Below are 22,023 nucleotides of genomic sequence, written 5' to 3'. Positions count from 1 at the left end.
GTTGAATGACAGTCAGTCCAGCAAGACTTTTTTCTTTTTTAATCTTGTTTTGTTTTTTTTTTTAAACAAGGTAAATGCTGGTTGTGTGAGCAGAGGCTGGTGAATTTCATCAGCTTTTTCCCTGAGTCATTAGGATTCATCTTCAAGTAGATAGCATTTCAGAAGAGAAAATCCTATCAACTTGAGGCTTGTAAGTCTTACATTTTCCTGCATAGTTTCAAATTACAGTCCTTGAAAGAATAAGCTATTCTTGAAAAGAGTGGAAGTAGGAAGTAAAAAGAAACATATTTTAAAAAGTCAAGTTGATGGGTGCTCACATAAGGGTGACTCTCCATCAGTATTGTATGCTACAATTTTCTAAAGTTCCTGACAATATCAGTGACAAAGTTCTAACACCAAGTGTGTATTTATGTATTACAATATTGTATATTGTATATTACATATTACAATACACTTTAAAAATGAAAGTCTGTTTATTGCAGCACTATTCACAATAGCAAAGACTTGGAATCAACCCAAATGTCCATCAGTGACAGATTGGATTAAGAAAATGTGGCACATATACACCATGGAATACTATGCAGCCATCAAAAAGGATGAGTTTGTGTCCTTTGTAGGGACATGGATGCAGCTGGAAACCATCATTCTTAGCAAACTATCACAAGAACAGAAAACCAAACACCGCATGTTCTCACTCATAGGTGGGAACTGAACAATGAGATCACTTGGACTCAGGAAGGGGAACATCACACACCGGGGCCTATCATGGGGAGGGGGGAGGGGGGAGGGATTGCATTGGGAGTTATACCTGATGTAAATGACGAGTTGATGGGTGCAGCACACCAACATGGCACAAGTATACATATGTAACAAACCTGCACGTTATGCACATGTACCCTACAACTTAAAGTATAATAATAATAAATTAAAAAAAAAATGAAAGTCATCTTAGAAAGAAACTAGTCAAATCTTATTATTTAGAGGACTAAAGGGAGTGTTGGTGACATGGGAAAACACAACATTCTTATGGAAATCTGGTAGAGAAATAGACAGTTTTTCTCTACTAGATAGGGCATCTAGTGAATATGTTCTTTAAACCAATTTTATATACCTGTGTTTGAAGAATTATTAAAATTGGCTTAAGTGGTATGGTTTTAATGTTAGTAACTATACTGACACTGCTAAATTATTGTCTTTTGGTGATAGATGAGGATTATAATAGATGTGAATTTATCTATCACGAAGGTGGTCATGAAAGGAGTCATTATAAAAGGTAGAGAAAAAAGCCACTGGAGGAAGAAATGCTATTTAATAATTTAATTAGCAAGTGAAGATAACTTCTATCTATGAAGCCTTTGCTAATGTAACAATTATTTTCATCAATATCAATGATTAATGAGAGAACATTCATTCATTAAAAAATATCAAATGTCTTTCATGTATCTAGCAAAGTGCGAGGCATTGGGGCTAGAATCATGAGATAGACAGACATAATCTCTCTCCTATTGGAACTTATTATCTAGCTGAGAAGACAGCTGTTCATTTAAATTACTACCCAAAATCCATTATTATATCCATCACATAAACAGAACGAATGACAAAAACCACATTATCTCAATAGACTCAGAAAAGGCATTTGATAAAATTCAACATCCCTTCATGTTAAAAACTCTCAATAAACTAGGTATTGATGGGACATATCTCAAAATAATAAGAGCTATTTATGGCAAACCAATGGCCAATATCATACTGAATGGGCAAAAGCTGGAAGCATTCCCTTTGAAAACTGGCACAAGACAAGGATGCCCTCTCTCACCACTGCTGTTCAACATTGTATTGGAAGTTATGGCCAGGGCAATCAGGCAAGAGAAAAAAAACAAAGGGTATTCAAATAGGAAAAGAGGAAGTCAGATTGTCTCTGTTTTCAGATGACATAATTCTATATTTAGAAAACCCCCGTGTCTCAGTCCAAAAACTCCTTAAGCTGATAAGGAACTTCAGCAAAGTCTCAGGAAACAAAATCAATATGCAAATATCCTAAGCATTCCTATGCACCAACAATAGAAAAGAAGAAAGCCAAATCATGAATGATCTTCCATTCACAATTGCTACAAAAAGAATAAAATACCTGGGAATATAGCTTACAAGGGACGTGAGGGACCTCTTCAAGGAGAATTACAAACCACTGCTCAAGGAAATAAGGGAGGAAACAAATGGAAAAACATTCCATGTCCATGGATAGGAAGAATCAATATTGTGAAAGCAATTTATAGATCCAATGCTATTCCCATCAAACTACCATGGACTTTCTTCACATAATTAGGGAAAACAACTACTTTAAGTTTCATATAGAACAAAAAAAGAGCCTGTATAGCCAAAACAATCCTAAGCAAAAAGAACAAAGCTGGGGGCATCACGCTACCTGACTTCAAACTATACTACTACAAGACTACAGTAACCAAAACAGTACGATACTGGTACCCAACCAGACATATAGACCAATAAGACAGAACAGAGACCTCATAAATAACACTACACATCTACAACCATCTGATCTTCTACAAACCTGACAAAAACCAGCAACAGGGAAAGGATTCCCTACTTAATAAATGGTGCTGGGAAAACTGGCTAGCCATATGCAGAAAACTGAAACTGGACCCCTTCCCTACACCTTATATAAAAATTAACTCAAGATGGACTAAAGACTTAAATGTAAAACTAAAAACCATAAAAACCCTAGAAGAAAATCTAGGCAATACCATTCAGGACATGGGTATGGGCAAAGACTTCATGACTACATCACCAAAAGCAATTGCAACAAAAGCCAAAATTGACAAATGGGATGTAATTAAACCAAAGAGCTTCTGCATAGCAAAAGAAACTAGCGTCAGAGTGAACAGGCAACCTACAGAATGGGAGAAACGTTTTGCAATCTACACACTCTGACAAAGGTCTAATATCTGGAATCTATAAGGAACTTAAATTTACCAAAAAAAAAAAAAAAAGCCATCAAAAAGTGGACAAAGGATATGAACACACACTTCTCAAAAGAAGTCATTTATGCAGCCAACAAACATGAAAAAAAGCTCATCATCACTGATCGTTAGAGAAATACAAATTGAAACCACAATGAGATACCATCTCACACCAGTAAGAATGGCAATTATTAAAAAGTCAGGAAACAATAGATGCTGGTGAGGCTGTGGAGAAACAGGAACGTTTTTATACTATTGATCGGATTATAAATTAGTTCAACCATTGTGGAAGACAGTGTGGCGATTCATCAAGGATCTAGAACCAGAAGTACCATTTGACCCAGCAACCCCATTACTGGGTATACACCCAAAGGAACAGAAATCATTCTACTATAAAGACACTTGTATGCATATGTGTACTGCAGCAATATTTACAATAGCAAAGACTTGGAACCAACCTAAATGCCCATCAATGATAAACTGGATAAAGAAAATGTGGTATATATATATATACCATAGAATACTATGCAGCCATAAAGAAAAGTGAGATCATGTCCTTGACAGGGATATGAATGAAGCTGGAAGCCATTATCCTCAGCAAACTAACACAGGAACAGAAAAGCAAATACCACACGTTCTCACTCATAAGTAGTTGAACAATGAGAACACATGAACACACGAAGGGCAACAACACACACTGGGGCCTTTTGAGGGTTGGGGGGTGAAGAGGAGGGAGAACATTAGGACAAATACCTAATGCATGCAGAGCTTAAAACCTAGATGACAGGTTGATAGGTGCAGCATACCACCATGGCACATCTATACCTATGTAACAAACCCACACATTCCACATGTATCCCAGAACTTAAAAAAAGAAATCCATAATTATTAACTCAAATAAATGCTATGGAAGTAAAAACGTGACTCTGTAAAACTAAGTAACAGAGGATTTTACCTGTCAGAGTATTAGAGAAGGTTCAGCTGAAAAATAACATCCAAGCTGAGATTTAAAAGACACTCTGCAGGAAACCAGCCAAAAGGTTGTTGAATTGTAAGGTCTTAGGTGGACACTTTTGTAATTACCCTTCTCTGTAACAGGATTATTCACAGACCTACCTTCTTAGATATGCTGGGGTATGAGATCACGTTTGGAAGAGACAAAAAGTAGCTTCTATAATTTATCCAAGACTTTTTCTCTATGAGGTCAGAGTCATGCAACTGCATTTAATTGCATTCTACTACACTTATAGGGTCAGTGTGGTAGATGGAAGGTTCACTGGTCTAGGGACTAAAAGAAATGAGTGCCGGTCTCAGCTCTACTGACCAGTCATATGTCCTTAGAGAAGTCATTTTCCCTCTCTCAGTATCATCTGTAAAACTGGGAAATTCTGCTAACAATCTGCAGCTATGATATTCAAATCCTACACTGTGGCATTCAAGGTCATCTATAACACCTGTCCATCTGTGCAGGTCTACTGTTAGTCAATGTATCAGCTAGTAGTCAGCTGAGCTACTAAATGAAAATTACCCAAATATGTACCACATCATCCTTTCTAATGTTTTTATGGTTGTCCTCCATGACCCATCTCGAATGTCAAATTTCCCTTATAAAACTACTTTGATTGCCAGGAAGGTCCTTAAACGTCATCTAGGCCAGGTACAGTAGCTCATGACTATAATCCTAGCACTTTGGGAGGCTGAAGCAGGATTGCTTGAGCCCAGGAGTTCAAGACCAGCCTGGGCAACAGAGCAAGACCCCCATCTCTACAAAACACTGATAACTGAAAGAGACATTTCAAAGCTACACATCTCAGAAGTGATGGAGCTAGGCTCCAGAACAAATTCTGTGAATTTCTAGGCCATTTCTCTTCACACTACACCAACACCAATTGCTAGGATTCCCCAAGCCTATGAATGTTGCATTTGTGTCTCTCATATCTATACTGTGTGTGTCAAGAGTTGGCAAACTATGGTTAATGGGACAAATTTAACCTGCTACCTGTTCTCGAAGGGCCCACAAAATTAAAATGTTTTACCATTTAAAATTACTGGAAAATAAAAAAAAAATATTTCATGTGAAAATTATGTGACATTCAAATTTGTGCTCATAATTAACATTTTATGGAACACAGTCATGCCCATTCATTTATATATTTTGATTGCTTTCTTGCTGCAACAGCAGGGTTGATAAATTATGACAGATCCTATAGTTCACAAAGCCAGAAATACTGACTATCTGGCCATTTAAAAAATCAGCTCTCTGATCTTTGGCATATGTCATTATGTGTGTACTAATCTTCCTTTACCTTCCTGTGGCAACCCCTTCACCACACCAATCAGTGTATTCACATGGGTGCACACAGGCAGGAACAAGGCCCTCTCTCACTATATCTTCAGTAATGAGCTAACAGTTACTGAGCACTCAGGTATCAGAAACTGTTCCAAATATTTTACTAATATTACTTTATTACTCCTCACACAAATCACAAGCCTTTTTAATATTTTTATTCCCATTTAATAGATGAAGTATAATAGATGAAGAAAGTCAACACAGAGAAGTCTAAGTAACTAGCACAATGTCAAATATACCACCTTTTGAATTCAAGCAAATGCTATAACTATCATGAATATGTCTGCTGACCTCAGAGACCTTTAGTCTGAGGACCTTAGGGTGGTTTATTTTGTTAGTCAGTATTCTCAAACTAGATGAAAAGTCATAGTTTCCTTTCCACCCTGAAGAATCCTTGTCAGACATCTAGGAATTCCTGAGGCCCAGAAAACATAGGCAAATTTCTGGAGGCTTTCTACACAGGGAAAGAAAAAAGAGGTGACTTGGCTGAAATGATTTCAGAGTCACAGAACTGGATTCTACTAGCTCCTATTTCAGTCTTATCAAATCATTTAATTTTATATGGCCTCCATTTGCTTACTTGTAAAATATAAAAATTAACACAAAGCAAAACTAGGTGATGTCAGATGTCTCTTCCAGTGCTAGCCATGGTATGAAGCAACAGAAGGACCGATAAAGAGCTCTTAAAAAAAAACTTCTGACAGCTAGCTGCATGTCCAGGGGAAGAAAGGCAGACAGGGAGGAGTCAGGGGGAAAGAAGCATTGACTGTGCCCAACACCGACTCACAAATTTCAGCTTTGGAGGGCCCACATCCCCCAACATTTGAAAGAGCATTTTGGATGAGTGACTTGAAACTTCTGAGAGACATTTGATGGGCACCTCTCCAAACTGTCTGATGCCACCCACAGTTGGGGCTCTAACACAGCCCACAGAGGAAGTTAAAGCTTGGGTGTAGAGTAAGTTGTCTGATTCTCTCAACCTGCTGCCAGGATGGGATGCTATTCATCGAGCACAGCAGAGAACCAAAGGGTGGCCCTGGGTCCTGAGCTTTAAGGGAAATCTGAAAAAATTGGAAGCTAGACAAGTTCCAGAAGCTCAAGTGTAAAAGCACCAGCATAACCATTCGGTGCTAAACAGATAAATGAAAACCACCTACCCTAGTAGAGGAAACAGAATCATCACCTTTAATAAAGGAACCAGTGAGCACGTGGTCTATCCCTTGCCTCACCTCTGACTGGTACAGCGTCTCTTCTCCAAGGCCATGCTGGAAGTTCATCCTACATTTTGGTTTCAAGCGTAAAATGCATTTGTGCAATAGTTTATATTATTATTTGTTTCAGATCCTGTTTCTGTGGCACGGTCCTGACTGGGACACAGAACAGAATGAAAGAGTCTAGAAACTGCCCTAACATTTCTCTATGGCTGCCTTGTCATAAATAAGCTGGGGCTCTTTGACATGTTTCAAAAGTGGCTAGGCCTTATTTGTTTTCAAAATCCTTTTCACTCTTTCTGAATACATTAAAATGCCTCCTCCTCCGTGAAGCCATGTCCAATGTTCTCTTCTTCCTTTCAACTCCTTCAGCACTTTGCTCAGTTGCAGTGGAGTGATCTTTCTCACTCAGCCTTGTACTTCAGTATACGTGTTCTAGACCATGACATTCCTGGGAACAGAGAACAGTGTATAGCATGGCTTTTGGAGAGCTTTCTTTATTAACCATTGCTTGTTAGGCCTTGGCCAAAGTTATTTCACTGAACCACAGTCTTCATCCTTAAGTCAGAATAACGATGCTTCCTTACCCTGCAGGATACTCATAAGCATCCAGTGAGAAAACGTGTGTAAAGCATTCAGACTAGTCCCTGGCACATAAGAAGCACTCAACAAATGTCACTAACTTTTCTTCATCATCTGCATTCTTTGAAAAGCCAAGCACAGGGCCTTGTATACACTGAGTGCTCCATAAACATCATGGTTTGGTTGAAGAAAATTGCTGGATCACTACCTTGTTTGACTTCCTCTCACATTGGATCCAACTAGGAAATTATTATTCTCACTTCCCATGCAATGACATCAAAGTAATTATTCTTTGTCTTTTTTTAAAAAATTAAGATGATCTTTAATATTCACATCTAGTTTCCTAGATCTGTTACATGTGCAAGAAACCATTTATTTGAATTGGTATCACATTAGCATTTTCTAGGTTACGGGCATTAATCCATACTGCAAAATGATACAGTCGAATCTATTCAAGATTTTAAGGATGTAATTTCACTCTAGGGAAAATATTTTGCCCATTCCCCAGAGGACTTAAATGGCTAAATCTTCAAGAAAGCACCAAATTGTTATTACCCTTGTTGCTCTAGAAGCTAAATTTGGAGAGTTTATCTTTGCCTTTGTCTGGCTACTCTCTATCCCTCCATCAACATCCCCATTTCTGGACACTCACATCCCCCAAAGTTCCCTACCAAAACGGCCCTGAGTGCACTAACTGGGCAGCAACCTAGTTTTAAACCTCTTTCACATTCTCTGTATTTTCCTGTGTTCCAGGCCCTCAGGACTTTGTCTGCCAGCTGACCTGATAAACCAATCCAAGTTAAAAAAAAAAAAAATGAACATATGCTAATGATTTGTGAGAATTAATGGTAGCTCCTTCTCGGATGGTATTTCATTTTATTAGGGTCTACTAGATAGAATTCCTTTATTCAAATGAATGGTTCTAATTGTGAAAGTTTCAGATCCTATTTTGCCCAAGAAATAAATGCTTTGAACCTGGGAATGTTTTGCCCACCCTCAAATCACTGTATAGACTGCTGCCTGCAATGCACTTGCCCTTGATCACAAAAGCATTTTCTTGCTTCAGCTGCCAGAGCTTTTCCTCTTCCACATGTTCCCCTCCTTCTACTGAAATTCACTAGAAAGTTTCAGATAAGGGGGAAATGTGATTCATTTAAACTTTTGTCTTGTTACTGTCTACACTCTTGGCTGGGCAGATCAAAGGACAATCTCAAATGTAAATTTAAACACCTACTATTCAATATAGTCTCTGCAAAGAGAACCTACAAAAATCACTTGAGGCAGCAAGGACTATGAGCAACTGTCTTATAAGTTAAGTCAATACACTGGAAAAATACATCAGAAAATGGACTGTTTGATTAATACGTACTACTGAGAACCTAATCATTGATTAGGTCTTCAAAATATATATTATGTAAAATGTATTTTGTAATGTATATGTGTGCATGGAGGGCTGGGGATGGAGGGTGACAGAGTGGGGAGGCCGGTGAGAGAGAGACAGAGAAAGAAAAAGAGGTTTTGGAAGATGAAGAAAGAAAACTGAAAGTAATCCCACCGTACTTAATTAGGCCCCACTGTACTAGTCCTGAATCCAAATCCAAATCTCAAAGGCAGACGTTGAAAGCTCACATTCTCAGAATCTAGTCCATCCCAATGGGTCAGAAAACACCTGATATTTATTTCCACTAAATCTCAGCTATCTCTCTAGGGAACAGAAATACCATCATTTAAAAAGAAAAGTGGTAACAGCTAGTACAGAAATCGACTGGTTTTGTTAGCCACCGTTACTACCGAGAATTAGAGTCAAAGTGATAGACAGCTAAAGGAGCCATAAGTGATGTCAGATAGGATTCAGGAACCCTGAGAAAGTCAGGGAGAATGTTTGCCACAAGAGGGAGTAGTAGAATTTGGTCAGATGGGAGGCCATTTGGTAGGGGTTATGATGAGGGGTCTATGAGGTATGGGAGGTTATGATGAAGGATTTAACTACAAGTATGAGTGATATTTGGATAATATTTTAGCAAAACACATTTATCCTTGGGGGCAAAAACAAAGAAAGGGACCAGAAAGAGTAGATATAATAGCACACTGATTCCTAAATTCTAAGCAAATATAAAGTGACAATTTAATGTTTACTTGAAAGCAGCATACACACATAGTACAAAAATATATAACATGCAACATGTGTGGTTTAATAGCCTCTTTTAGAGGCTGCATTTCTTTTCCAGATTTAATTTATATTTCAGTTTGAATTTTGTTTATTTCCATGTTTTTAGGGCAGTCTCCTTCTTACCTATATACTATCCTCCCTATACCTAAAGGCATCACAAAGAAAGAACTTGTCTCACTGAATTGCAACATTAAAAAAACAGACATTAATGTCCCAAAATGCACTTACTTTGAGGCAACCACATCTATGGCTTGCTTTTTAAAGGGGAATTGCAACTTCCTTGGATTTGCAGAGCTTTTCTCATCATTTATTTTGTCAAAGAAATAGATTGAATACTAAGAGGAAAGGAATCATGTGTTTATTTTGCAAGTAAATAAAAGTCTATTTTTGCCTGGCAAAAGCATGTTAAACATAGCTTTTTAACAAATGCCGAAGTTCTCTTGGAATATATTTTATTTTTTCAAAACATAGAAAGCTTAATGGAGCAATTAACATAATTCCTGCAAATAGTCCTATAGGTGTTACTGACTATATCACACCTTCCTTTTGTAATTTTACTGGGAGTCAAAGCACTGTTACTCCGAAGCTCTTTTCTTCCCCTGGCCAACAAAAGGGCTAATTCTTAATCTGAAACGTTACAGTAGAAACCATTATATAATAATAATAATAAAGTAAATAGGTAGATAGATACAAAAAAAATACAGCTGTCATATTATTTTAGTTCATTACTCTCCTCTTTCAGCCCTGTTAAGCTTTCAAGACAGAGTAAATTAAGTCTGATTGTCATGACACTCTTACATCCTTTGTAGCCCTATACAGCTTAACAATAAATAATGGTTTATCTCTGCTGTTCAGTCCTTTTTGTTGCTGTTGTTTTTCTAGGAATTAATCACTCCATTTAAAAAAAAAAAGACAACCATTTTAAGGGGACAAAATCAGGGCTTCTTTTATAGTAGGTGTGAGAAATCTTAGCTAAAGAGCTGTGAGATCCCAATGGAATTCTTCAAGCAGGCAGAATTTGTAAAATGAAAACCATTAAAGAGCACACATCTTGCTTCTTGATGAAATAAGTGGGTCCTCCCCCACCTTCTCACTCAGAAGGCCCCAAAGATGGAGCTAGTTTTCCCTTCCTTCCTCCTGCTTTCACACCCGCCTAACCTCCCATTTAAGCAACTTTAGCAAACCCAGAGAGCTCAATCCAAGTAACACAGGATTTGAAAGAGGAACCTAAAACCAACCATCCCTCTTCCGGCTTTGTCTTCTTACTTGAAATGAATGAAACATCTAGATTCATTTTCCTCCTTTTTTCTTTTCCTGACTCGCTGCTGGAGTAGCTTCGAGAGAGAAAGAGAAAGCATGTGAGTGTGAGTGTGTGTGTGTGTGTGTGTGTGTGTGTGTGAGTGTGCGCGCGCGCGCGCGCGCGTGCACGCTGGTGGGGGCATGGGAAACAGAGATATACTTTCAGAATTCTCTCCTGGTGGCTCCCTCTTTCTCTTGGGAAATCTTCGCACAAGTCTCAGATTGTGCATGTTCAACTGCTCATATCTGGAGATACTCCAACAATGCCTTTAACCAGATCTGATCAGAAATCTCCACCTACTCAGCTAGAGGCTCCTCCATGATCAGGACGCTTGTACTGTCTTCACCACATCTGTCATTTTTTAAAAAGCTTCTTCCACTACACCTCCCACTGATATCCTTTTTTCTCTCTTTAGTCTTTACACCTCCAGCAGGACAAAGTTTGTATTGTTATATTCACAACCACTAGTAGCTGACTAGCAGGAGAGATAGAGAGCGGCTTCAGGGGAGGCAGGATTGGGGGCTTTAAAAGGATACCTAGTGCAAAGCATGACTTTCCAATGACTGCATACAACATGCACATTGCTCTCTTCTAAAAATGCTTTGTTAAATTTCATCACCCCTGCTCTCAACTCAACCACTACCACTTTGGAGAGGGAAATACGAATTGCCAGCCCAAGCCATTCATCAAACAGCAACAGCATCCACGGTGTGGGGAGGGGGGTAGGGGGGGCGGGGGTGATGCAGGGGGTGGATTTAAAGAATCAAGGATGCACACATACTGTATTTTCAAGAGCATCGCCTGGGCGGATTTGGTTTCTTTGGCCGGCTGTCCAGCTATAAGACCGCCCTCTTCTTCATTAAGGAGGAGCCAAAAAGGATATCTTCACATCTGAGAACACAGACCACTTCCCCCAAGAGCCAGCAAAGCTCCAGAGGCAGAGAATGCAGCTACAAAGTTCCCTTCCAATCTCTTAGGGAAAGATGCCTCTGTGTGCAGAATCCCCAAAGCACATCACGGCACAGCGCCCAGAGACCGGGACCTTGCAGCCCACTCCCTGCTACCCCCTACATTTCTTCCTCGTCTGTCTCTGCCCCGCCACACCTCCCTCCTCTCCGCAGTCCGTGAATGAGCACCCAGCGTCCGCTGGAAAAGAGGGCTCGGAAGTGTGGCCTTGGTGAAAGACCCCAGGGATTACCGGGAGAAGGGATGACCGCGAAGAAGAGTCCAGTGGGTGGGGACGCCTGGATCCCCAGCAGCTCTGCTTTCGGGGTGGACTTAGCTCTTCGCGCCCTGAATCCTCAGAGCCCAGCGCGGTGCAGGGTGCAGCATCTCTCCTTAGCAGCCCTTTCTTCCTCCGGCAGCCTGCACTGGCAGGCAGGCACCCTCACGCCCAGACGCACCAGCCCGAGCAATTTCACTCTGGGAAGCGCGGACACCCAGAAAAATGTGCAGGCGCGCACCACCACATCACACACACACACACACACAAATTTAGAAGCCGCTCGTTTGCCAAAGCAGAGCGAAGTGTAGCCTTATGAGCAGCAAATGGAAAATAGTTCTCGGTCTCTGACCAAATGCCTTCTGCCTGCCCATCATAAGATCCTACCTGGTTTGGGGAGTGTGAATGGATTCTTCCTCCGTTCCTCCACGCTAGTAGGAAATACGGCGCACTCCCTCGTTTTAAACAGCTCCCGATCAGGAAGAGGTCGCTCCCATCTTCTGTGGGAAGCACAAAGCAGGCGGCGGCGGTAGGCTGACTCCCGTGCAGCGCCGGCGCGAGCGGGAGCGGCGGCGGCGGGCAGCGGTGCGCGCGGGCGGGAGGCAGGCGCGGAGGCCGGGAGGCTGGGAGGGCCGGGGCCCGGGCGGCGCGCGCGCTCCCCCTCCCTCCCGCGCACACTCGCCCGCCCGCCGCCCGCAGCCTCGCACTGGCTCACACGCGCGCTCGGCCCCGCGGCCGCCGGGCACCCCGGGGCCCCCTGCGCGCCCCTGGGGCTCACCGGGCGATCGCGTCGGGGCAGAGCCGGCGCGTTTCTGGAGCACGGAGAGGGTGGGGAGCCCTTCCAGCCTCCCAGCCTCTGCCGGCGAGCAGCTTTTCCGATTTCCTGCCGGCTCTCGGCCCCGCAGTGCGTTGTGGCGGCGCGCTAGCGCTGTCTCCCGCACCCAGCCCATCGATGACACGGGCACACAGGCGCTGCAACTTTTCTTTTAAACCCTCTTCCGCAGACAGAACCCTGACCCCCAATTCGCCTACCCGTTTCTCACCTCTGAGTTTGTTAATCCAACTATCTTTCTTCCCCCACTTCCTGCCCTTCTGTTAAAGGAAGCTTTCTTTTAGCAAAAGGGTCTGAGCATATATCAGCGATTTTTTTAAATTCTTCAACCTGTGTTTTTCTACATATCAGATATGCACAACTATACGTTGGCTACTAGATGCTGACACAAGCAAACAAGTATATTGGGGGGAGGGTGTCCTCCGGCCAAGAACTAGAAAAGAGTCTCTGTGTTGGTATTTCCCTCAAAAATGCGGCTCACCTGGGAATAAAGACCCTGAGACTGTTTCGTGTGAAAGCCGTGCTGGTTTTAAACTACAGTGAGGAGTAAAAGCCTAGCATTAAGGTTGAGTTGGGAAAGACCTAATGCAGCAATCGACGAACCGTTCTTTGCCCTTTCCAAGAGAAGCATTATCATTGCCAATAAATCACTTTCCCCATAATTAATAAAGGAGCACTGCACCAGGCCTTTCCTCTCTTGACAGCTCATTCATTCTTACAAACCCTTAATGACTTCACGTGGTGAAAGGCTAGACCTGCTGTGGAGTTCACTAGCTCCCAAACCTGGCTGCGCATCAGACACACCTGGGAATGTAGTCAGATGCTGTAGACTCTGAGGCCGAATCTGATGCAGACTCTCCTGTTGTAGGTCTCAAATGGGGCTCCAAATTTGTATTTTTAAAACACCAGTTGCTACTAGCCACTGATGTCGTTTGCCAAGGTGTGGGGGGATTAGGAGCAGCTACTGGGGAAGGTGGGAGAAGGAGGGACCTGCAGAGCACCAGGCAGGAAGTTTTTTTCGTGGAAACGTTCCCCCTGTACTTACGGTGCAACCGGGGCAGTCACCACAAATGATTCTGACTCCAGGAACCTCAGTTTGCTTCTGCAACAGAGGGACGGAATGGAAGAAATACCCTCTTCTGCCTCTGCGCCAGTGACTCTCAATCCTCCCTGCACCTCAGAATCGCCTGGACTGCCTTATAAATCCCAGTGCTTAGGCCACACCCCCAAATTGATTAACTTTGACTCTCTTCAGGTGGGCCCCAGACAGGCTTAATTTGTTTTTAAGATGCCTGGTTGATTCCTATGTGCAATGAAGGTTGAGAATCACTGCTCTAGGTCAATACTCCTCAAACATGAATGTGAGTATGAATCACATGGGGATTGCAGTTTCTTTTTTAATAGACTTGGAGTAGTCCTGGGGTAGGCATGTGTTCAAGTGATGCTGATGCTGTCTGAATGAGGACCTCACTTTAATTAGTCGGGTCTGTTGCCAGCAGTCATGGATACTGGCTTTGTAGAGGACACTCAAAACTGCTTCGTGTCTTATAAATTTGCAGGAATCGTTCTTCCCTAAGAATATTTTTCTTTCTTTGCTATAAGTTAAATTTTCTTGGAAGCTACTTTCCACACAAACTTGGTTAGACTGCACTTACTAGTGGATATAAACAGAGTGACCTGTGGGAAGAGACAGAAGTTCACTGTCTCTTTTAGAATATGTCCTCTACCAAAAAATTACTTACAGTCCCTGAATTTAAGGGAGTGTCAGTAGCAGATATTTGGATCACACTCAATGAAAGGGGCTTGGAGAGAAAAGTGGCTGCCTTCTAAATGACACTAAGGAAAGCATGTAACTAAAGACTCCACTCATAAGAAATAGGACACAGCTGAATGAAGGAACAAAGCGAAAGCTAAACGAAAATGTGAGTGGGCCATATCTCATTGGAATAGATTTCGTGGAAAGAGTGTAGCCTCTTATTGCTATCATGGGCCACTTAGTGAAAGCTGAGATTTTCTTGAAATTGTAGGCATGTTTGTGACAAGAACCCTGTTCTTTAAATGTCTATATTCCAGTGATGCCCAAAGTCTGTCTTATGACTTTTATTTTTTTTTTTTTTTGGCTTTGACCATTGAAACTGAAAGGCTACATCTTGGCCACTTGGTTCTTCCTCTTTTCCAATCAAAACTGCTTTTAGACTGATTTGGATTCTTGGGGGAAAAAAATGGTCTTCTGTTTATCTAGAACTATTGAGAGGCAGCCTAGTGCCTAGCGATATGGCATCCTTTTTGGTTCAGTCAGTTTCTGAGCTCCTAATTTTCTTTGCCTTTCATTTCTCATTAAAGGCATTTTTATAATGGTTCCAGGGCCCCAAGGCAAATCAAACCTTTTGCTCCCTCCTAAATGTCATACATGAGTGGGTTTTTATTGCGAGAGAGAATTATCAAAGGCTACATCACAGACACAAGGCTGAGGAAGACTATGGTTCTAAGAAAGGAAAAAGTGAGGCTGCTGCAGTCTGTGGCTTTGGAAAGAAGAAACATTCAATGGAGGAAGGTGGTAATTTACATTCTAATAGCAGTAATGTTTCTTAATCGCAGTCTTCCACATTGATTGCCATTCTTTCCTCTGGACTTGGAATTAAGAGTCAACGGTCTCCACTGTTATCTAACCAAAGCAGTATGACACAATCATTCAGGGGACTCCACAGGGATATCACTAAGATTTGATATATTTGAAAGATGGTTCTGATGTTCATAAACTATTTCCTAGGAAACCTTCAGGGGATCTGTTAGCAAACTCATTTTCAGACCAAGTGTAAATATTGTGAATTAGGCTCTACTTTTAATCTAGTCTATAGAAAATTTAGACATGTGATCAGGTTACCAAGATTTTAAAAAAATATTTAATAGTTTACTAAAGCCCTCAATATTTTTTCATCATAGGGAAAATAAGCACAATCCTCTGTTGAAATTCTTTTCATTTTACTTTGAATTACATAAATCAGAGGTACCTCTATTGTCTCTTCCATTGCTCGGAGCTTCTGAAGTATGTTAATATAGTCTTAGTCATCCCTCACCTCATTTCTTACTCTGCCGGTCTCCACTAATCATCTATCTGTTCATTCATAGGCTCAGTTTCATACTGATTTCTACATAAGAAAATGTTATTATATAATAGCACCCCTAGCCTGGCCAGTGAGTGGAGCTTAGAAGTAGTCATTTTTCCATACCTAAGAATCTCAGGTGAACCACTGGGTTCCCAGTTTTGCTCTTTAGGTTTTCTTTGCTGATGAGTAGATCCAAGGTTCTTTGCTTTGGGGACGACTTTGAGAATTCTTTGTTGACTTCTAAGTGCTATTCTTCCTCCTCCCTGGAAACTTGTTCCTGCAGTTAAACTTTTACTTCTCTGTTTTGTTTTGACCAGTTGAACACCACTCTTGTACCTCACCCAGTTGTAAGCCCTGCTTCTGCATAACAGTCCACAGACTGGGGCAGCCTTCCTGGCAGACTCACAGTCACAACCTTCCTCCTCTCTGCATTACCGTGGGGTCAGCCACTTCCTCTGAGTCGCCAGTGAATTTGTCATAGTCTTTGGACATCAGAGGCCTGCAATTCTACATTTGAGCAACTGATATTAAAGAATTGGGTTTGTACAAAATCCTGACACTTCTGTTTTCCATTTCTGCCCCTTATTAAATTAAGGAAATATCTAGTCTCTATCCCACAACTTTATCAATGGTAACTTAATGGCAGAATCATTATCTAGAGCTATTAATTAGTGGGTTAGAAAACAGTAGCAGATTGGTTAAAAGTCAAGGCTTTAGAGTCAGAATATCTGTGTTAGATTCTCAGATCCAGCTATGTAACCTTGGGGAAGCTTCTTAACCTCTGAAATCTCAATATCTTTGTTTGGAAAACATGGATCATAAACTCTCCTTCAAGGTGCTATGGGAAGGATAAAATGTATATAGGAAGCTTGGCATAGTTCCTGATCATAGTAATTGCTGAGCAAATGATATTGCTGTTATTATTATTGGTAAATATTATTGGTAAAGTTTCATGAACATGTTATCAATGTAAATTTTAAAATTTATATATAATTAGATTTTACATAATCAGGTCATCCCATTATTGATATTGATTATGCTATTGTTTTTGTTATACAGAGTTCTATGCAATGAATAATCCAGAAAAATAAACATTTCTACATCAAAACAGTACCTTTCCTCTCTGTAATGAAAAAGAGCTGCTTGTGCATTTTCTGATTTTGTAAGTACAGAGTGTGGTTAGTGATTGATTAAAAAGGGCAATGAATTCTTCTCTCCTTCACAATAATTCTTTTCCCTTATGTCTGGGTATCAATTTAATCTTATCTCTATTATAAACTGAGGGTAGAATTTGAAAGACAGCCATTTTTAGACAAATCCTGCTACAACTAAAATTTTGATTGTCACATTACATTAATTTTATTAACTGGGAACTTTTTCTTTAGGGCATAAACTTCTTAACTAAGTTTATACAACATACTTTCCTCAACATTGATTCCAGGATTCTTCATCAAATAGGGACTCAAGATAAGCTCCCTGGGGTGCCTGGTACCAGACAGTTGTTCCCTACAATCCAGTTCTGAAGCAATGTCCCTGCGAGATTACACTTCAGCCTTTTTCATAAATCTCTTTTCCAAGCCACCATTTATGATATACAACTCCCTTGCTGTATCTTCAATTGCTGTTCACTGATTAGACTCTTCTGAGAGCTGCCAATGTTTTAGTGGTTACCACAATGCTCAGACAGGAGCCCTTGAAGATGAAACCTAAGGGGAAAATAGACTAAACTTACAGGTGTTGTTTTCCATGATTTTAATGATGCTGATTCTGCTACCACTGGAAGTGTCTGGAAATAATGAAACTGTATGCTCTCGTCTCTTTAAAAATTTAGACTCATACAGTGTGACCTGCAGAATCCTTAGTAATCACAAACAAGTAATATTCAGAAACTGCATTCTATTTCCCCTTTTAAAAGTATTATCCAGTTACACAAAAGTCACCTTTGGGTTTATTTCAGCAGTCCTAAGAATGTCTTTATCAAACCAAAGGATAAATTGTTTGTGTAGACATTAACATTTTTTGCCACCTCGAATTTAATTTTTATGTAAGAAATCCTTATGAACTAGTGGGGGCAGCTGTGATTACTCTCATTTTACAGACTGAGAAAGAAAGCACAAAGGGATTTGCCAAATCCTGGCTGTATGCATGTATCAGCTGGGTTATTTTAAAAAATACTGAAAGCTGGGTCCTACCCTTAGACATTCTGTCTCTATTGGTCAGAAGTCAAGTCTGGGCACTGTTTTGTTTTGTTTTCAAGTTTTTGGGGATGGTTCTACCATTCAGCCAGGACTGAAAACCACGGGCCTAAGGTCAAATAGCTAATTTGTAGCAAAGACAAGTGATAAAGCTCTTTTACATCTGGCACAACTCAGTTTCTTTTCTGCTGCTCTATCGAATTTCACTATTTAATAGAATATAAAAATGAGGACTTTTCTTGGAAATTTAAGAGGACTTAAAAATGTTTAAGGGCCTTTTTGAGTCCCTAAGGGGCAGAAGTGGGTAATATAATTCACCTGACATAGGCAGATTGGAGGATATGATCTAGAAAGTCCAGTCCATTACCGTGGGGCCCCCTTCTAGTTGAACATGTATTCCTCAGCATCTAGAGCAGTTTTTGGTGCTTGGGACATGAATTAGTAGAACACGTATTGTCCCCTGTAAGGGGACTGGTGTAGATGGAAAGAAGGATTCTGGTGATAGGGTAAACTCTTTGGCCTCTCTCCAGTGCAAATTGCAACTTAATAGCAATCATCTCCTTGTAGCTGCAGTGCAGGCTCTGGTTAGCTGACACAGTCACCATATCTACCCCGTTATTCTGCCTGGCCACCTGCTCTGCAATGACAGACAGATTGTCTGTGACATTGCAGGAAGAGGAACCACACGGAGATAGCAATCTGACCCAGCCTCAGGCTTCAGTTTGTAAACTAACCCTTTGTCAGTTACCTCAGGAATTACTTATAAGCTCTTATTTGGCCCAATTTGTGAATACGTCAGAGAATCTCTTATTTCCTCTATTAAGAAGGGTTAACTAGGCATGGGGTTTATGAGCATTATTCTTGTATTCTTATTTATTATTTTTCAAGATTCAAGGAACATGTAAGTTTTTTCCAACGTCGGTCATCAGGTAACTCTGATTAAAGGAAAAAAAGCTGGGTAGAACAGAGAAAAATAAAACACAGCTGAGAGTGCCATGAATTCATTTGTTCATTCATTTCTTCATGTATTTTTTCAACAAATATTTGTAAGGATGGACTCTGGGTCAGGCACCGTCTCAGACACTGGAGAGACATCAGTGAAAACATCAGTAGAAGTTTCTACTCTCCTGGGACTCACATTCTAGTGAAAAAATGACAGGCAACAAGCAAAATAAACAAATTAACACATTGTAGGGTGTCATATGGAGATACTCCTATAAAACCCATAAAGCAGGAAAAAATGGAATAGAAAAGTTTAGGGAAAGTACTAGTTTAGATGGTCAGTTCTGCGGAGACTTGAGTGAAGTTAAGATTTCCTGTTGATACCACTATCCCTTTTCTGAGAGTCCCAAGCAGATGAAATGATATAGGACAATATTTTTTTTTTTGTTTGTTTTGAAAATTTTTTTCTGCCCTGTATTGAGTTTTGTTTTGTTTTTAGGAATTCCTGCCTCAAAGCCATCGGACTTAATCAGGTTTAGCAGCAGAGGCATGGCCATATGACTTGTACCACTGTGTTTTGGAGCATATTCATATTAAATAAATCCAAGAGTTGTTTCAAAAAGACAGACTGCCACCAGGGGTTGCACATAAAAATAACTTCCTTCTAAGGCAGAGTTGCCACAAGAATTCTGAATGCTTCTTTGGTTTAAATTATAGCATCTTATTAATGCACCTGGATGACCAACTTTATAAGTAAGCTCTAGTGGGTGAACCTCTTGTCACAAAGTCAACAGCACTGGTGGGTGGTGTTGGGAGAGGCCATGAGAATTGTGTATGTGTAACTTAATGATGGTCCCAGTGCTGGTTTCTATGGGTCCATCATACCTCCTTTTCCTTTTTCCTGAATTCTTACCTGAAATTATACTATACACAACATACACATACCCTTATACAAACTCACATACTCATTCACATACTTGTCTTGTAAATATGTCCAAATATTTAATTATTGAAAAATCATCAATTGCAAATTTGCAAATACCCATGGAAATCATAGCTGACCTCTTGTTTTTGTAAATTTTATTTAACCTCAATGGTTTTTTATTTGCAGAGTTTTGTATATTCAGTGTCCACTCTACTTAGAGACTCAGGGCCTAAAGCAGATTACAACTCATATACTGTGCTTTTCTGAAATAAATGATACAGATTTGAAGTCTAAATTATGTGTGAATTATGTATCTCATGGATCTTAAGAGAGGTTTTTAATTTTTCTCTTATTGTTTCTTTTGTAAAAAAAATAAAAATCTCTGAATGTTGCTTAAGGAAAAGCAGAACTTGGATAGAAAATTATTCAACACAGCAAAGTGCATACTTCACTTGTAACAGATGATCAATAAATATATGTTGAATAAATGACACAATTTAACAGAACATGCTACTTTATAGGGTAATCATTTATATTTTGTAGCAGATCACTGGTTAAATTTTTAAGGCATTCTGGCTGCAAATAGGGAGTGACTACTCCATTCAGAGGCATGAACTAAGTTCTGTGGTGATTTTAAAAAAATGTATTAGACACCATCCATGGCCTCTAGGAATATAGTCTTATAGGTAAAATCAGACTCTAAGGATTTTTTTTTTTTTTTTCTGAGACAGAGTCTTGCCCTGTCGCCCAGGCTGGAATGCAGTGGCATGATCTGCAAATCTACCTCCTGGGTTCAAGTGATTCTCCTGCCCCAGCCTCCCGAGTAGCTGGGATTACAGGTAGGCACCACCATGCCCAGCTAATTTTTTATATCATTTGTAGAGATAGGGTTTCACCATATTGGCCAGACTGGTCTCGAACTCCTGACCTCAGGTGATCTGCCCACCTCAGCCTCCCAAAGTGCTGGGATTACAGGCATGAGCCACCATGCCTGGCCAACTCTTAAGGATTTTTGAAGAAGTGAGCGCTATGGCCAGATATGTACTTTATGAAGATCAATCTTGACAGTGTGTCTGAAATGTGCTAAAGTGGGCATGACCAAGGATAAAGAGACCAGAGAGGAGATGATTAAAATCATCTCAAAGAAGACTCACATAAAAGGACTCTAAACAACTACTGAGGACGAAAAGGAAGAACATAGCCGTTTTTCTCTTTGGCCCAATTCTTAGCAGAATCCTATTACCTCTCCACTCAATCTTTTTAAAAAAAATACTGAGTTTTCATTTTGAGAGGAATCATTCTGGATGGTTTCAAGTGGAACACATATAATTTCTATAAAGTTGTTACTATTATAGGAAAAAAAATCCTTTTTAAGACTGGCATATCAAGGTGGGGATGGAGGGTGCTAGTCTGCTCTACCAGGCAGAGAGGATATTTTACCACTGAGATGATGAATGGTGGCAATAAAAAGCAGACAGACCCTTCGTTGGTTTTATTATTGTGTCTAATTTCTCTACAGACAATGCACCCCCTGATCCTTTGCAACATGGATTTACTGCTCCCACTGCCTGTACCTCTTGGCATGCCAGTGTTTCTAAAACAGATTATAGTAATCTGAGAATATCCGGTCTTGTTTCTATGACATATAACTGACTTGCAGGTAAGGAGCAGGTGAAAAAATCCTTCCCCACTCCATGCCCCTGCACAGCCACCAGACATTTAAATTGACTGTGAGTGAAAGCCAAATCTGACAAAGTATGGATTTTGTAAAGAGCCTCTTAGTTCCCTTAACCACTGATTTTACTATTATTTCAGAAATATACAAGACTAGTGAAGAAAATCTAATATACTTGTAACATTTAATCAAATCTTTGTCTTTTGATCATATATATTCAGAAGAACATTGTTTTGTTAAAAGCAGTCTTATTTGTTAGATAACAAGTCCAAAGATAAAATAAATTGTTTTGATTTTTCATGTGTATTTTTGACATCTTTCTGACACTCTTAATCTGACACAAACTAAAACACTATACATTCATCATTATAAGAAATCTAGTGTTAATTTAACAGTACTTGACATTATAAGATATATTTATAAAATGAAAAGAATATACTAGATTTTTTAGATGTTTATCCTCTGATTTTAAAGTAAAATGCTCCTTTATTTTATTTTATTTTTTTTTTTTTTGAGGCAGAGTCTCACTCTGTCACC

General features: G+C 40.1%; 1 protein-coding gene across 15 annotated transcripts in view; it reads right to left on the bottom strand.

Moving 5' to 3' along the window:
* Positions 1 to 22,023, bottom strand: part of SLC8A1 (solute carrier family 8 member A1) — a 387,052-nt gene that overhangs the window by 317,390 nt on the left and 47,639 nt on the right. For 2 of the 15 annotated variants that reach the window (XM_050753312.1, XM_050753315.1), the window contains exon 1: positions 11,787 to 11,941. The exons of 9 other annotated variants lie outside the window; for them this stretch is intronic. The gene's annotated coding sequence lies outside the window, so the exon portion shown is untranslated. Of the gene's footprint in view, positions 1 to 11,786; positions 11,942 to 12,197; positions 12,360 to 13,687; positions 13,806 to 22,023 lie in introns of those variants that run through there. 4 more of the 15 variants (XM_050753317.1, XM_050753318.1, XM_050753316.1 and 1 more) reach the window with 3 other exon arrangements.

The sequence above is a fragment of the Macaca thibetana genome, chromosome 13 (genome assembly GCF_024542745.1).
Source record: "Macaca thibetana thibetana isolate TM-01 chromosome 13, ASM2454274v1, whole genome shotgun sequence".
NCBI lineage: Eukaryota > Metazoa > Chordata > Mammalia > Primates > Cercopithecidae > Macaca > Macaca thibetana.
This window is presented reverse-complemented; position numbering and strand designations above follow the sequence as displayed.